Here is an 11264-nt window from a genome sequence, read left to right as displayed (position 1 = left end):
AATAATTTGAAGAATTATTCAATGAAAAATTAATATATTTAACATAGAAATAAAAATTCAAAAACACATTAGAACAAGGTAGTAAATAACAAACAAAGCCAACACAGTTACAGTGATTAAATATTAAAGTTAGGTCTGAACTTTCTGGTAGCTAAGACACAAAGGGGAATTCAGGTTATCATCTACACAAAAAAGCACACTGGTCTTTGGGAGAGAGAAGGTGTTTTCTGATATTAAATTTCAAGAGACATTTCTCATATTCACCACTAAATAACATAATGGACGATCTCTTCAGGAGATACAGCACACTTTGATATGGTTGTTTTTAATGCCAGTTCTCAAAAACAGATGAGGTATATTATTAAGAAATTGCCCCAAATAAGGCATTTCTACAAAACATCTCTTCATAAATATTTTTGGTTTGTCAAAGCTATACATGCGTGCCTATCCAAAAGTAGGTGGAAATAGTCAAAGAAGTAAACCTTCAGCTTCTGAAACAACAGAGGGCATTTAAAAATGTACAATACAAAGTGATCTGGAAGTGAATATAGTTTTGGCTTGAAGTTAGAATTATTCTTCTCACCTAAATATGCAAAATATAAAACATTACTTCCTTTTCAATACCATAGAGGCAAGAAAGGGCAGCTCATCAGAGAACCCAGAGGCCTGAGATTACATAAATACTATGCAAACCAAAAGAAGAAAAGGGTCCTTAACATTATGCTTGACAAATGTTGTACTAAAATTAAACTTTGAGTTAGTGTATAAAGAGAGATTGAAAAAAAGTGGAGCCCAGACAAAGAAATAACCAAAGAAAACAAAGTTCAAATAACAAAAAAAGAGAACAAAAATTCTCCCAACGATGAGAATAAGGGTTTTCACCAGTTTTTTTTTTTCTCCCCAAATCCCCCCAGTACGTAGTTGTATATTTTTTAGTTGTGGGTCCTTCTAGTTGTGGCATGTTGGACACTGCCTCAGCATGGCCTGATGAGCGGTGCCATGTCCCCACCCAGGACCCAAAACAGCAAAACCCTGGGCCACCAAAGTGGAGCGTGCGAACTTGACTACTCGGCCACGGGGCTGGCCCCTCACCAGTTTCTTAATGAAGAATTATAAATCAATATCAGGAACCCACTGTTTATCATATGTTAATATGTCTCATACAATTACACTTTAGTTAAAGTAGAGTAATTTGCAAATAACCTAATTCCAAGTGTTAGTTCAGTCATTTTTAACTAATATTATTACCTTCATAAGATCCTTAGGGAAACAAAATCACAGTCAAGACTAGGCAGAAGAGGTAACTAGTACTCCCCATAAAGATGATGGTCTTTTTTAGTTGTGCTGCACGTTTGACATGCATGGAATAAAGACATTAGAAAATTCTGCCAGTGTTAAATCAGTTTAAGACCGTCTCAAAAGCTATGTGGCGTTTTCCCAAGAGATCTACAACACACGTCATTACCTATCTTCATTCAACTGAAAATTCTTACTCACTTTCAAGTAGAGATGAAAATTCTGAATTGACCAAATTGCCCATAAACTCTTCTAAATTTACCGTCCCATCCTCTGAAAGAAAAATGCATGTCAGGGAACATGGAAAAGGTAAGTGATCAAAGATAAGAGATAGGCGATTATAGTATAATTGCTATACTGAAAAACAACTTATAGATTTGGCCTTGAAATATTGTTAAAGATACATATTCAATCATAAAGACATTCACATGTATCATTCAGACACATACAGACTTATCCCCTATAGATCCTCCTTTGTATGATGCTCCTGAAAATAACTAGAAATCAACTGGGAAATAAGTAGAAAAAAGCCTTCGATAATCCATGAAGGAGAAAACCCTTTAAGGAGTCTTGAAAAGTTCAAACAGATGCATGTCAGCTAAGATAAAGAATACCTAGAAACATTAAATACTCACCTGTGAGAGCCACATTCTTCAATGCTCTTTCAATCACATCTTGTGGTAATGGAACTCCTATACTTTTCATCATGGAGCCTAGGTCATCAGGATTGGCCACATTTTTCCTAATGGAGACCAGAACTTTCAAGAGGTTGTCTATTTCTATATTCAAAAAAATATACAATGTATGAAGATTTAAAAAACACTCAAATATCAATAGTAGGTCCTGAACAATAATAATAATAACTATAACAACTACTACTATTACCACTTATTGAGTATTCAGTCTGAGCTTGCTAGGCACTATGCCAAGTGCTTTACATACGCCATCTCATTTAATCCCACAAAAATTCTGTGAGGTTGGTACCAATATTTCCCTTATTTAACAGATAAGGAAACCTAGCCTTAGAGAGGCTATTCTGTCTAAGCATACACAGCTACTAAATGTGAAGTCAATTTTTAAGCCCAGGGTGTCTGATTTCATAGGCAGAATATTTAACCATGATGCTAACCAAGTCATTGCAGATATTTATACTTGAGATTTAAGAATGATTACATAAAAAGAAATCTCAGAACATCTGCTTATACTTCTCTTTATCATATCTGAAGCTGGAAATTCCACTAAAGCTACGTTAACTAATTGTAAAAGTAATTCTCTTGTCAAACATTGGATAACTGGTCATAGATCGATGTGACTATTCTCAATTTTTCTTCATTCATCGGATACTTGTATGTACCAACACACACACATAAAAATGACCCCAAATAATGGAGAGATTGGCACTGCTATATCAATACCACAAAAAGGTATTATTTATTTTTGAAAGCATCACGTATAAATTATTCATTCAAGTAAGAAAAAATCTTTAAATTTTGTATTATGATAAACACTATCATATCATAAACATTAACCCTGTAACAGATTTGCTTATAAACCACATTATCTAGGAGAGTTTTTATAGGCCTTATTTAGAAAACAAAGGATTAAGGACAAAATAGTTTGTCAATTGAAAAAACATACCATTTTGGCCACATCCTAAACACCCAGGCTCTAGAGAACAACTTCATTTTGTACCTACCTAAATTAAGCCTTTTGAATTTAGTTCAGTTTCAGTTTTGGAAAGAGTCTAGAAGAAATTAAGCCATTTCAATTAATCTCAAGAATATGGGCTGCTCCAAGGAGACTGAGGGAATTGAAAATAGTTGTGAATTTACTAACCTAGGCTCATTTAGCCTAAACTTCAAGAAAACCCAGTAGTTCCACAGGCTTCTCTAGCAGATGAAGATGCCAGTTAACTGAAGACATTAAAACTAGATTACATCCAATGTCTCATGGCTAAGGTAGTAGAGTAATGGGAAGAATACCACAGAGGAAGTCTACATGTTTCAACATGTTCCTATATGTTTTAATAGTTAATTTTCTCATGATAAAAATGATAAAATCACATTTTAATAAAGGGATAATAAAATAGAAAAAGAGGAAGGAACACTGTTCTTATTCCCACAGGATTTCAGTAAAATGACCAAGACATGGCCAACTGATGGCAGCCATCTTGGATCACAAACTTGGATACTAGAATGAATCATCCAGATAGATTTTGTATATTTACCCCTTTTTGAGTGATGGAAAAACATACTATAATCTAGAAAATATAAGTCAAGAAAAGGTCAGGGCTAGGATCCCCTATTGATTCCTCATCCAAAGTAGATTTGTTATACATATGATGTGGTTTACAGCATTAGAAAACTGCACAAATGAATACAATCAAAACTAAACAATTCGACTCAAAATTTTTATTGTTAAAAACTTCTGACTCACTTGAACCTTTTGTAAAATATGGCGTTTGCATCAACCTAGTCAGGCAATCTTTCAAGTCCACTTTCCCTTCATCTGAAAATGAAACATAAAGGAATGAATGGCCTTTGGTCCAAAGATACAAAAGAATGAGGTCAGAAAATATGCATGCCTACTAAACTTTCAAAACCAATGTTAGTCCTATGTTTTTCTAACTTTGATTCTCCTAAACACCTCTCAGACTAACTATGAAAAAGAATATGATTATGATGACCCTGGTGGTCTTTTTCATTGTAAAGCCAATGAGTATTTTACGTATTTTACACATACCTTAACCAGCTGGGACCATTGTTTTGGTATGTTTTCTCTCTGATATGATATTCTTTTAATTTTTCAGCATTACAAGTCCTACTATAACTACCTACGTTTTCATGGAAGACAATTTATCCACTAGAAGATAAGTGCCATAAACCAAACTCAACCATACTATCTAAAGAAGACTGTATATACTTATAAACAAAGATATATTAATAAAGGAAACGTGCGATCTTTTGCTTTCTATCAGTCATACTTGTAACTTAAGAAGAAAAAGACCACCACAAGGCTCTGCAAGTAAGCTAAACATCCCACTGGTAGGATTCCAAAAACATCAGTGTAGCCCTTTGAGGACTGTGAGGAAATTAAACTGGTAGTGTGAATCACCATACTAAGGCTTAGGCTTTTGTTTCATAGGCTTGAGACAGCTTCACAGCTCCTGATCAATAAGAACCCATGATTCAAACCTCAGGAGGCAAAATGGGAAGAAGAGAGGAAGATAATACTTCCTTAGGATAACTCAATATAAGGATAATCCAAAACAAATTCTTACTCAAGCCTAATAAAGAAAATCTAATGTTGTTAAACTCATTACATTTGATTCCTAATCACTCAGCTCTGTGGATTTACGAATGAAAGTAAACACAAGTTTTATATGTAATAAATGACTCAGAAAAGGAAATACCATCAACAGAAATGGATGTGAGCACCTCCTGTAATTCTTCCTCTGGAAAATAAATCCCCAGGCCTTGCAATACAGCTTTTACATCATCAACATCAATTTTTTCATGGGTGACTTTGTCTAAGGCCTTTGCAAGTTCACTAACCTCTATCAAGAGAAAATATTTTCAGTTTAGATACATAATCAAAATAATTAAACTATAATTCAAAAAACTAGTATAGATACCTAGCATTTTTTCTTTAAAAATGATACAGCGTTCACCTTTTCTCTTGATGTACATATTTAACTCTCATTTCACATATACATATAAAGCAGACAACCAATTATAAGGCAAACTCATAGGAGGAATTCAACTTTGATATCTTTCTACCTCTATCCATCCATCTCTGCTTCCCATGCTTCCGATATCCTTTCCTCATGTGTCCAGTGTTCTCTCCACTGCTTCCTAGTTAGTGCCACCTCAATTTGTCTCTTCCCAATCCTTCACTAAAATTTAAATCATCTTATACTGACTCTCTTTTACTTAGGACTGAGAACATTGGTGTACGTGGTAACAGCTAATTAATCTGCTAATAGAATTGGTTTTTTAAAAAATAATTGGAAACTAATGCTAGTGTAAGGGAGAGTTTTATTCCCATGTCAGTCTCCGTTGTATTTAATAACAAACACTTTAATAGTGGCCTAATATAGGTAATACCTTGGTACAAAAAAATGTCTTAATGGTTGGAATTTATGATGCTGTGAAAGATCTTAGAGAAATTTTCTTTTAGAGAGATTAACCATACATCATATCACTTTATAGAAGCAGTTATTTATTCTATCTAGGGAAAAGCCATATTTATCATATAATAATATGGTCAATCTGGATGTAGTACTTTGGGACCTGGATTTATAACCTCTTACTATGATGACTGAACTTCCTAGGTACAAAGTATGCTGACGCAGCTTTTGTATTCAGGTAAAAGTTTTATGCCTAGAAAAAGACATCTAGAAACATGGTAGCTATAGGGTATTTAGTAATTCCATTATGTATTTGGAGAATAACCTAAACTCAGCCATACTGTAATTTGCAATGTTATAAAGGAGGTATTTTATCATTCCAAATTTGGGCGTTCCCAAATCTATTCTGCAACATGAACCCTTTCCACTTAACTATTCCCCACAGACATCAGATTTATTCTCACATATGTCCTTCGGGCATGCTGGTCTTCTCATCTAGAAAGTATATCTAAATCCTCTCCCTACCTTATCCTCAATCCAGCAGTCAGTTCAAAGTCCACCTGCTCCTTCAAGCTTCCCCAGATTATCATAGTTCATTCTGATATACCATTATATATAATAATGGTATAATATCATTATATATATAAGGTATATTCTCATTATACCTTAATAACTGTAGGTCTTATAGCTGGTGCCATATGATCTGGTATGTATACTATTTTCTAAACGTAAGTCTTTTTTCTCCAGTTTCACTATAAGCACCTTACGAAAAAGAACCTTGTGCTATATTATAATGCTTTCACAATCTCTACTGTGCACAACAAATGTACTAACTAAATATCTGTTACTCAATTACGGACTGTTCAGCCTTTTTCCTCTTTTGTTCCCTTATTGTTTCCATTCCTCCACACTATTGTCAAGTCTACCTACTATTCTGTTTCCCTCCATTCTTTACTACTGAGCTTCTCAAATGAGTGGTCTATATTAGTTGCCCCTATTTCATCACCCAATCTCTATTTTTTAAACCCCTACAACTCTCCTGGAATGAAACTACTTTATATTTGACTAGTCTTTTATAATTTATGAAGTACTCTTACGTGTGTTCATTTGATCTCCACAAAAAAATCCTGCGAAATACATAGGACAGGTACTATTATCTAGAGCTAGACATACATATATTTTACAGTTAGATTAAGTGACTTGCCCATGATCATAATCAGGAAAATATCAGGCTACAGCTGAAACATTCTGATTCAGAGTACAATGCTTTTGGTATTACAAATAATAGCAAATAACCTCTCAACTTCCTTCTTTCCCAAATCCAATAATCTCAGCCTTCACTGTCCCCTGGACAATTTGGGTAGCTGACTATCCACCCTTATTTCTTAATTAAACTTCTTCCCTCCAATTACAGAATTAGTACACGCTGTGAGCTTAATGCTGAAATCATAGAAAGCACATAAAAGAAAAAAAGGAGAGAAAACACTCAAAACTCCATCACCCAAAGATAATCCCTGACAGCATTTTTGGTATGTGTCTTTCCAACATTTTTACATTTTAATGGAGTTTAGTCTTAATTCTCTTTAATAGCAAGCTTTGTTTCACTTAGCAAATTATCCTGAACATTTTCCCTTGTCAACATATTATTCTACAAGTATCATTTCTAGTGACTGTATAGTATTCCACTGCATGGCTATATCCTATCTTTCTAAACCAAAACTCAATTGCTATCATTAATGGGATCCTTATGATGAGTCTTTTTAGGCATACATCTTTTCACTAATTTTTTTTCTTAAAATAAATTTCTAATGTCAAATGGGATGCATACTTTTAAGGCCTTTGAAATGCAATCTCAAATCCCCAGAAGGATTGTCTCAATTTACACATATACCCACAGTGAAAAGAAAAACAGTCATTTCATCACATCTTTTCCAACTCCAAATTCTCTATTCTCCTCTTATTATTTTCTGGAAGAGCTTTAAAATCATACTGTCAATCCTCCCCTCAAACATTTCCCCCCACAAAACAACTCTTTAGGAATTGTATTACATTTATAAATAATTTAAAGAGAAGTGACTTCAGTATAATATGTGAAACTTATTCCATAAAATGATATGTTCTCCATTTATTTAAACATTTTTCAGCTATCAGCTTATGACAATGACTTTCAAATGTTTCTATTCCTGAAGTCTCAACCAAATTTTGATTCATATCTCTAACTGCTTCCAGTGGAAAGAGCTCAAACTTTGACATTTAAAGACCTGGTTTAAATTCTGGCTGCACATGTTCCATGTCCATAGGCAAGTGACTTATACCATGCACAATCCTTCTCACTTTACCTTAAGGAGATTAGAGTTAACTCAAAGATTAATAAAACAATCAAAGTGATGAAATTGACTAAACAGATTAAGAATCTAGGCTAGAAGGCTTTGGTCTTTGCTTTTTCCTCTCTGTACTGTCGCCGAGATTTATTTATCCTGACTTTTTTGCAACTGTTTACCTCCATGAGGTAATTGTGTGGCCAAATTACATCTCCAACTCTCCCAAATTTCTATTTTCTGTATATTCTCTGAGGTACCATCATTGGTACAAACTTGAAATAAATATGTTTCAAACTGGATTCATTCCTTCATTCACCTTACTTGGAAACTGTAACCTTTCAATCTTTAATTTCTGTTTCTCTCTAACCTCAGTCACCATGACCAGTTTTTTCCCCTTTTTAGCATCTCTCTCATTCATATTTTTCTTACAAGTCCCATACTTACTACCGTTGTCCAGATCTTCATCTCCTCAAGCCTAGAGTATTTCCAAAATTTTCTAAATACTATTAAAAACCACTCTTTCCCTCTCTCAATCCAATTTCACACAGCAGATAGAGTAACTTAAAATTGATCATGTCACTCCATTGTACTTCCATTATACTTTGAATTAGATTCAAATTCTTTACCTTTACTTTTATTAAGACCTTGAATAATCTGGTCCATGCCTGTCACTCCAGCATTGTCTTTTGCCAGCTTCTCCTTTTCTCACTAGACTCCAGCCACAGTGGTCTTTCAGTTTCTTAAACAAATACATTATTTCCTACCCTAAGACCGTTCACAGCCTCTTCCTTCTCTGTGGAAGACTCTTCTTCCAACTCTTCTAGTAGCTGATTTCTTCTCATCCTTTAGGTTTCAGCCTAAATGTCACAACTCAGAGCATGCTTCCCTGGCCATCCTATCTAAATTAAGTCACTGCACCTTAATTCTCTACCTCATCCTTGCACAGTTTCTCCTTAACACTTAGCACAATTTGTAGTTATTTGTTTGTTCATCTGTCTTTTTTCACTAAGATCTCTGGGGTCAGAGACCACATATTTACCTATCTTGCTTACCAGAACAATGAAACTCACTTCTTGAATGAATGAACTGAATAAATGGTCTTCCTGCTTCTAGTGTCTCCTCAATCCAATCCACTGTTAAATCAATCTTTAGAGCTTAGCACCTAACACTCTCTTGCCCAAAAAACATATTGAGACCTATCTGTTTTGAGCCTAACATTTAATATCCCCTCCAATCTAGACCCACCAATTATCTCTTGTTCCTCATGTTTCAAATCCTGACTGCCTCTCCGATCTTTTCTTCCCTTCCAATCTCTCAGTCTCAATGTTTTCTTGCCTTTCCTCTCCCTACCTAAATGCTACCATTCTTTCAAAGCCTTCCTCCATTTTTTCATAGGAATTTCACCTTCACTTGAATTCCTTATAAATATGTATCATTCATTTGATCTTGTAGTATATTAGTTATATTTTTATGTAAATAGCCTATATTTTCATCTAGACTTTAAGATTCTCATGGCCTAACTTTGTGTCATGAATATTTTTGTGTCCAATATATGTGCATTATGTGTGATTGTGATAATATTTACCTGTAAGTTATAGTATAAAATTAATCTTTAAACTAAACCATTAAATCATAATACACTAAAAAAAAAATCTCTGCACTTGGAGTCCAATACTTGCTTGCTGTGGGCTCCTAAGTAAGGTACAATCTTTTTGAGCTTCATTTTTCTCATTCTTTATTATAAGACACCTACTTAACAGAGTAATCATAAAGAAAAAATGATGTGAACCAAATTATGTAAAAGTACTTGGTGAATCAAACACTATACAAATGTATTATTATTTTCCAGTCAAGTATTATGATGTTGTTTAAAACCAAACAAATAAGATACATCTATAGAAACCGTGAAATAAAACTATACACATTTTTTCCCCTAAGGTACTTTTTATACTGAAAATAAAAGTTGGAGAAAAGTTTTGTTAAGGTCATGAAACATTAGGCTGTTAACTCATTTCTAAAGTGAATTACAACTTTTCAAAATTATACTCAAAAGTTAGGGAGATATTTCATAGAGGGCAGCCATCACACAATGCCACAAAATATTTCTTGGTGCCAAAATAAAAAAAACAAAGATTCAAGTAAGAGAATTCACATATTCTCTATGCAACTGTAAAAAGGAATAAGAAAGCTCTTTATGTTCTGATATGAACAAATATCCAAAATATATTGTTAAATGAAGAAAAGATCAAGGATACAGAAACAATGCATACATTATGCTTCCACTTATGTAAAAAGTGTATGGAGGGAGAATATACATATTCATATTTTCTTGAATGTTCATAAAAATCTCTAACTACTACCTACATAAGTTTCTTTAGTTTCTAAATACAGTGGTTAGTTATTTGGAGGAAAGTGGTGGGAACTGGATGAATAGAAGACCAGGGAGGAGGGAGATTTTCACATAAACACGTTTTTATTTATGATCTGTGTGAACGTATTATCTAACCCAAAACCTTAACTTTACTAATTAAAACATTTTTAAGGTCACATAGTTTGGCATCCTTCTTGAAGACATCTTATTTGCTTCAATTATGAACTTATAAGTAATGTTAAAAACTAGACTTAAGTGAACATAGTGAGCTCTCCTTCATCTAAACTCCTGAAATACTAAATGTACACTACTCATTTAATCTAGTAGCACATTAGTTATATTTTTATGTAAGTGGCCCATCACTTTTAATTTATGGTAAATATTTTCTATATTCTAAATGTGTATAAAACTTCCAATTATTCTCACCTCTAAAATCTTGAAAACGCTTATTGCTCTTCAACGCTAAAAGGGCACTCTTTAGGGAAACATTTCCCTTCTCTGTAAAGACAAAAACAGTACAAAGATAAATTAATAAATTCAAGAAACATAAAGGACTTCCACAGTGAGCTAAATGTGGTTCACTTACTGCCCCCTTAAAGCATCTTAAGATTTCCTCCCTCTATACACTTTTGTCCAGGATGCTATTCTCTTCTCTATCTACCCAAATTCTAGTTTTCCAAAACACCTTCCCTTGAGCCTATATTCCCCTCTAACTACTGCTTTTTCCTTTTCCTTTCCTTCACAACCTAATTTCTAGAAATAAATGTTTTTCTTCATCATATCTTCATGCACATCATCTTAAATTGCTGCTATCTGGCTTTCATCTCCCCTGAAATTGCTTTTACCGAGTTCACCAGTTAACTATTTACTGCCGAACTAATGAACACTTTTTTTTGGTCTTAGCACTTTCCTCCTTCAAACTCTTTTTTTTACCTTTGTTTTATTGATTTTCCCTCCTACCAAGGTTTTCCTTGGTTTCCCTCCTACCATTCTGGTTGCCGCTTCTTAATGTCCTTTATAAACTATTTTATCTCCACCATTACCTAAACGTTAGCATGCCTCAGTATTTCTGTTCTTAGCCCTTTTCTCACTATCCTCTATAAACGTTTCCTGAATTCTCCTGTAACTACTAACTGTAGGTTGACAA

General features: G+C 33.9%; 1 long non-coding RNA gene across 1 annotated transcript; it reads right to left on the bottom strand.

Annotated features, from left to right (window-relative positions):
- Positions 1–3731: 3731 nt before the first annotated feature.
- On the bottom strand, positions 3732–10671 carry LOC139039990 (uncharacterized). The gene is made up of 3 exons (XR_011493523.1): positions 10544–10671; positions 4709–4852; positions 3732–3804 (listed from the first exon to the last, which is right to left on the bottom strand). It is a non-coding gene; the product is annotated as an uncharacterized lncRNA (long non-coding RNA).
- Between the last annotated feature and the right edge of the window lie 593 nt (positions 10672–11264).

This window comes from Equus asinus, chromosome 13 (assembly GCF_041296235.1).
Source record: "Equus asinus isolate D_3611 breed Donkey chromosome 13, EquAss-T2T_v2, whole genome shotgun sequence".
Lineage (NCBI taxonomy): Eukaryota > Metazoa > Chordata > Mammalia > Perissodactyla > Equidae > Equus > Equus asinus.
The sequence above is the reverse complement of the archived record's forward strand: the minus strand, read 5'-3'. Positions and strand labels throughout refer to the sequence as shown.